Source organism: Oncorhynchus nerka, linkage group LG18 (assembly GCF_034236695.1).
Source record: "Oncorhynchus nerka isolate Pitt River linkage group LG18, Oner_Uvic_2.0, whole genome shotgun sequence".
Lineage (NCBI taxonomy): Eukaryota > Metazoa > Chordata > Actinopteri > Salmoniformes > Salmonidae > Oncorhynchus > Oncorhynchus nerka.
In genome coordinates, this window is record NC_088413.1 from 55,103,284 (window position 1) to 55,109,828 (window position 6,545).

Here is a 6,545-nt window from a genome sequence, read left to right on the forward strand (position 1 = left end):
TACCTACCAACAAAACCTATACTCATTAAACCCCATCAACTTTTTCTACTACTTTAACTCTATCTGATCATATCCCAGGCCAACGACCTAAGAGGGTGAGACACTACCACTCAACACATGCTGTAATTCTTCAAATCTCGTACCCCCAAGTACTTCTCTGCAGCTGCCACCACATCTATTTTCTGTGAATTATGTTCCATTTCTGCAGTACAGTTGATAACCATTGCTATGAACGCTAAGAATCCAACCTTACTGAAGCATATATCATTCATTGGCCTATCCCTCTGTGCTGGCCCCCTTTCAGGATCCTTCACCCTTGACCCATCCTCTACTTTCTTCACTGCCCCAGCATACGACTCCTTCGGCCCTACTCAACTCCAGTGGAAGCTGCTGAGGGGTGGACGGCACATAATAATGTCTGGAATGGAGTGGTATCGACCACATATTTGATGTGTCTGACTCTGGCCACCTCAACCTGCCTCTCTCGCAATGGACACTTCTGATCCCCAGGAACGTGGGCACCCTTACAGATGAAGCACAACTTTATCCACAAACTACACAATCCTCTATCCCACGCCCTCCTGCACACCTCTCAGAATCTCCCTCCTACACACTGCTGCGACATAACCATAAACGTTGCACCTGAAAAAGTGCAGTAGATTTTCCACAAACACTCAAACAGGATATATGATATGTCCTAACATGACATTGGCAGGTAAAAACTCATACTCAAAATGACTGACAGTGACTCTGTTTTGCCACGCTCACCCCAGGTCTGCGTCACAAAACGCCAGGTGTCACAAAAAACAGGAATCTTCAACTTCAATTGCTAACCCATAGATCATTCAATTAAATGGTGCCCTGTTCCTGAGAGCAAAGCAAGAAACAGATCCTGACCCAAGTTGCTTTGCACAGAGTGCCTGCTCCCTCTGATCTGAACAAACATCTCAAGTCCACTTAGGGTTACATTCACAAACCATCTTCTCCACCCAACCTGAACCCATCCATGGATCAGCCAAAAGGCTGATGGTTCCATCCACTTCAAAAAGATTCTCGCTCCCACTGGACCAAATGTATCTTTACCATAAACATGTCCATCAATGCAAGGCTCGGGCTCCAAGCTCCTCACAACATTGTGTTACCCCTTCCATTTCACCTCCAGAACTCGAACTGGCGTGCTGCTCACTCAGTTTGAACTTGACACCAATCTTCCGACATACCTTGTTATTGCTAGCTTCAACAGATTCAAACCCATCCTCTGCCTTTTCAACCTCCTCACTTTCACCTCATTAAAATAATCAACATTTCCAAGGCAAAAGCTACTTTTAGCCTCTTCGAGAGACGAGAAGTACAGGGAGTAAATATTTCATAGATAACCAACATGAAACAAACCAAGGATAGCATCTGGACAGGGGGAACAAAACAACAATGCAGATACGGGGAATAAACTCAGGAAGTGACAAATATAGAGGAGGCAATCAATAAAGTAATAGAGTCCAGGTGAGTACCATGAAGCGCTGATGCGGGTAATGATGGTGACATGTGTGCGTAATGATGGGCCGCCTGACACCCTCGAGCGCCAGAGAGGGGAAGCGGGAGCAGGTGTGACAAAGCCTTGTACTCCCTCCATTTCAAACACACTACTCTATAATCTCATTCATTTGGGGGCTTCACTGCCCAAGTAGTGAAGGGATCACAGGAACGTCACCCCAGCTTGTCCTCCCAAGACACAGTGCACACCGGATCAACTGTGGAGTCGTGGCTGACTAGACTGGGAGAGAAAGACACTGCAAGATTAGTACAGAGGATTTTAGTCAACAATCTGAGCAGCGCTGTTAATTCGAGCATAGAAAAGGTAAACAATTCAATCACATCTAACAATGTTTCTCTGTATATGAATATTCTAAAGGAAACAGTGATTGGTACATGTTTTGCAAGCACTGTACATGCACCTGGACTGGCTCCCTTTCCACTGTCCCTCCTTTTGGACTTCAGTTACCATACCAGTTAAGGGCTGAGTCCAGCCGTGTCCTGGATTGGCTGATTCCCTGGCATACAAATGATTGCAGAGCTCCACACACACACACAACAGTAGCACAGTACCTCTCAAAGTAAAGCAGAAATGCCTTTCAAATTCTCCACACTGCCCACTCACTCACACCTGTATGCAATTAGGTCTAATTGGTCTTCGGTGTCTTCTATAGGTCCACTACTGTGTGGGAACAGTAGGTGTCAGACAGGCAAAGAGTCATCCTGGACTGGGCTTGGACACTACATTATACAAGTTTATTTTGTATTTTCAAGGGCAAAAATAAATGAAGGATCGCACTTTCCTAATAGAAATATAGCTATGGCTCTGGCAGCAAATAGCAAAACGGTACGATCAATAGCATGTCAGGGAACTGCTATCTTATACGGGACACCATACTTAACGGTTTCCCAAAGTCGGTCCTGCCATACAGGAAGGGATAATGTTTGCAAATTGTTATATTAGCAGAACACTGCTTCTACAATATTATGTGAAGTATAGTTTATTCTACATGGAACTGTTCCACTTGAAAGTTATCTACATAAGTTCAGCAATTTCACTCTTCTCATATTACTCTGCAGGCTACTGACCGATGACAAATTGTTATAAATTGGTCAGTAGCCTACAGAGTGGTATAAGAAGAGTACCATCTTCCAACTACCTGTAGTTATTGAACTCATGGGTCATGCACTCCACCCTTCCTGCCACCTGACTTCACCTCTCCATAATCTGTAATACATTACAAAGATGGAAGGGACTTCATCCCCCACTGGAGACTTGAAGAAAGAACCTCACCCAGAGAGCTGTGCATGTCTGTGTGTGGTTAGATAGACAATTAGAATGCCGTTCTGGTCAGGCAACTGAAGTTGTACTCTACACACAACTTAGTTTTATTTGCTAGGTAAGTGTAGGCATACTGTCTTTATAAGCACATCAATATGACATTTACAGCATAAAATATTGTAACGTGAGCACACTCAATGTTTACTATATAAATGTATCTACAATCAAGATGGGCGATGTTTGTGCAATGTCCACATGTAGCTTACTGTTGTAGGGATATTAGATCTAACAATGGACAGACGAGACGAGACAAAACTAGCCAGTTATAGAATATTGTGTTGTAGGACAGCTGAGCTGACTCAAGACCGGGCATTCAACTCGCAGTTGATACCATTTCTACGGTAAAATGTATTTACATGACATGACGAAACGTTGGAACTAAAGTGAAAGCTACTTTCATAGCAAGGTGTTATGAAACACATCTTGCTATCTTACCATAACTGATTTGACAGAGAAATATTAGGTAGATAAGATAGCTTAGCTTGGGGATAGCTGCAGCTGGCTAACTTTGCTATGGAGAGAATTTGAAGTTTTGAAGTTGAGGACTTCTCCCCTCCTGACTGACTTGCCATCTCAAGATGGTCAGCTACTTCAGTTCTATGTGTAAGCTAAAGCCTACGCTGACCTTGTGTTTAGCCAAGCTGTCAGCTAGCTAACGTAATGGGAACCAGGTGTGTACAATCAAGACAAAACAAATGGAAAAGGAAACGTAGATCGGTGGCAGCCTAGAAAGCCGGTGACGACGACCGCCGAACGCCGCCCGAACAAGTAGAGGCACCAACTTCGGCGGTAGTCGTGACAATGGCACAGAGATTGGTGGAATTAAACAGATACATTTGTTGCATAATTATTATCTACTGCCTGGGTTTTTAATGAGCAGATAGCTACGAAATGTCCCATAGCTCCACGATATAGACAGCTCTGGGTGTGAGTCGGTGTAAGTGTAAATGGTGCGTGTTGGTGGCAGGGAAGTCAGGCGCAGGAGAACGATTCCCTCTCCCTTCTACGTTCTCGAAGCCGCCCATCGATCTGGATGATTAAGTCTATGAGAAATCAATGTCCATGGGCAGCGAGCTCATCTTTGATCACGTCCAATAATCCGGGAAGGAACATGTCGAACAATGCTTCCGGGTTCCAGGCACTCTCAGCTCACAACGTGCAAAAATCCACAGCGTAGTCTGCCACATTTCGGGAGTCTTGACGTAGCTGGAGCAGGTTACGAGCAGCCTCTCTCCTAGACAACAGATAATCAAACACCTTCTGGACTTCTTCCACAAACTCCTCCAGACTGAGGCAGACGGCAGACTGTTGCTCCCACACCGCCGTAGCCCAGGCGAGTGCCCTCCCGGACATCAGCGTTATGATGTATGCTATACTTGAGCGGTTCGAGGGGAACGAAGAAGGCTGCAGCTTGAAAATGAGGGAGCACTGGAGAGAAGGTCCCCGGCAGGTTCCGAAATCGTGAATCTCCAGCGTAGCGGTCCGGAGGAGATAAGCTGGGTTCTTGGGATACTGGGGTGGGCTGGGAGATTACGGGTGTGACCTGCTGCCCAGTGGGGAATCCGTGGAATTGCTCCAGCAATGTATCGAACACCTGGTCATGGCTTTCTGCCAGGGCATGGAGTCCCTCCATAAGACATTGCAGTAACTCCTTGTGTTTTCCAATGGTAGCTCCCTGCAGAAAGACAGAATTGTGGAGCTGGTCTGAGTCTGCTGGGTCAGTCATGTCCATTTTGTACTATCAGAACTCAGGATAAGACTCAGATGCAGACAGCTAGAATCACAGATGTTTGTTGACCCAAACAGGGGGCAGGCAAAAGACCGGTCAAAGGCAGGCAGAGGTCCGTAATCCAGGGCAGAGTCAGTAAGGTACAGAACAGCAAGCAGGCTTGGGGTCAGGACAGGCAGAGGTTTGTAACCGCGTCAGAGTCAAGCAGGTACAGAATGGCAGGCAGGCTCGGGGTCAGGGCAGACAGAATGGTCAGAACCGGGGGAAACTAGGAAACAGAACTTGAGAAAGCAGTGAGATGGGAAAACACGCTGGTAAGACCTGATAAGACAAGCACAAAGACAGGTGAAACAGATCAGGGTGTGACAATTGTTAGACATCGGGGATCCTATGGGGAGGAGTGAGGAATTTGGGGCCGAGGTCAGGTCAGATGAAGTGAGGAAGAACAGATATCACTAGAGTTCTGTCTAGCAACAGAGATGTATTGGCTGTTCAAAGATGCAAGGAGGATGCGCAGCATAAGAGAAAGGGTTAAATACCAGTATTTGTGTGAATATGTTCCTTGTCTGTTCAGCTGCCTGAGCCTTTACGTGAATAAACTTGGTTTGAGCTTTTATAGTTGTCCATCAGTTTTTACCCTGTTATTTAGCACTTTTCTTGACCTCATTCCAGGTTCCTGCCTTCTTCATCGCTTCCTCATTTGTCCTTCTCCATGGCTTCTTTGGCAATGTAGACAGAATGACAGATTGAAAAGCGTTTTACTTATCCTGACAGGTGAATCACACATTTTTCTTTTACAATAAATTACTTCACCAAGTGGTGATCAAAATGAAGTGTAGAACTTTAACTCAGGGAACCTAAAATTGTAACAGGCGATTCAGGTTTCACAGTGTCAACAGATGAAAGCATTAATGTCATACAACACTGTAAAGACCTCCTCTGACAGAGAGCACTGACTAAACTATTTAAAGCTCTTACACTATGTATACAAAAGTATGTGGACAACCCTTCAAATTGCTGGATTCGGCTATTTCAGCCACACACGTTGCTGACATGTATAAAAACTGTAAATGCTGTTATTGTGGAGTTGAAATGTCTAGGAGCCACAACGGCTCAGCTGCAAAGTGGTAGGCCACACAAGCTCACAGAATGGGACCACCAAGTGCTGAAGCATGTAGCGCATAGTAATCGTCTGTCCTCGGTAGCAACACTTACTACTGAGTTCCAAACTGCCTCTGAAAGCAACGTCAGCACAAGAACTGTTCCTTCGGGAGATTCGTGAAATAGGTTTCCATGGCCGAGCAGCTGCATACAAGCCTAAGAAAACCATGTGCAATGCCAAGCATCGGCTGGAGTGGTGTAAAGCTCGCCGCCATTGGACTCCGTAGGAATGGAAATGCGTTCTTCGGCGAGACTGAAGAGTAAAGGGCGTTTTCCAGCAGTAGGTTCGACGCTGAAAGCCTGAGCTGGACAGGAGGGGGAGCCAAAGCGAAGGCTGGTGTGACACCCATCCTCTCCAACTAAGGTTTCACCAACCTCCTGTGACCTCCAAACCTCTATTCTACCACTGTCTGCAGGAAGTCATCTTCTCTCATCCTCTCTCCCTGCCTCCTCATGAAAATCTCCCACCAGGCTTTTGAATAACTGCTGTGGTACCCAGAGGCACTCCTCTGGTAGAGGAGATGGAGTAGTACGTGGAAGATAAGATGTCAGAGGAAGTGTTGTCAGAGCTCTGCATCAGCCATCAAAGCTGCATTGGCATGACACAGCAAGTATAGCCAAATCATCATGCATTTTGTAATTTTGTGTATTGTATATTTTAAGTGCTTGATGTGTTTATGCAGGGCTCATCTGTAAAAGAGACCATAGTCTCAGTATGACTTCACCATCAAAATATGTTAGCAGGTGTTATGGCAGGTGCAATCAATGCAGTAAATGCCAAAC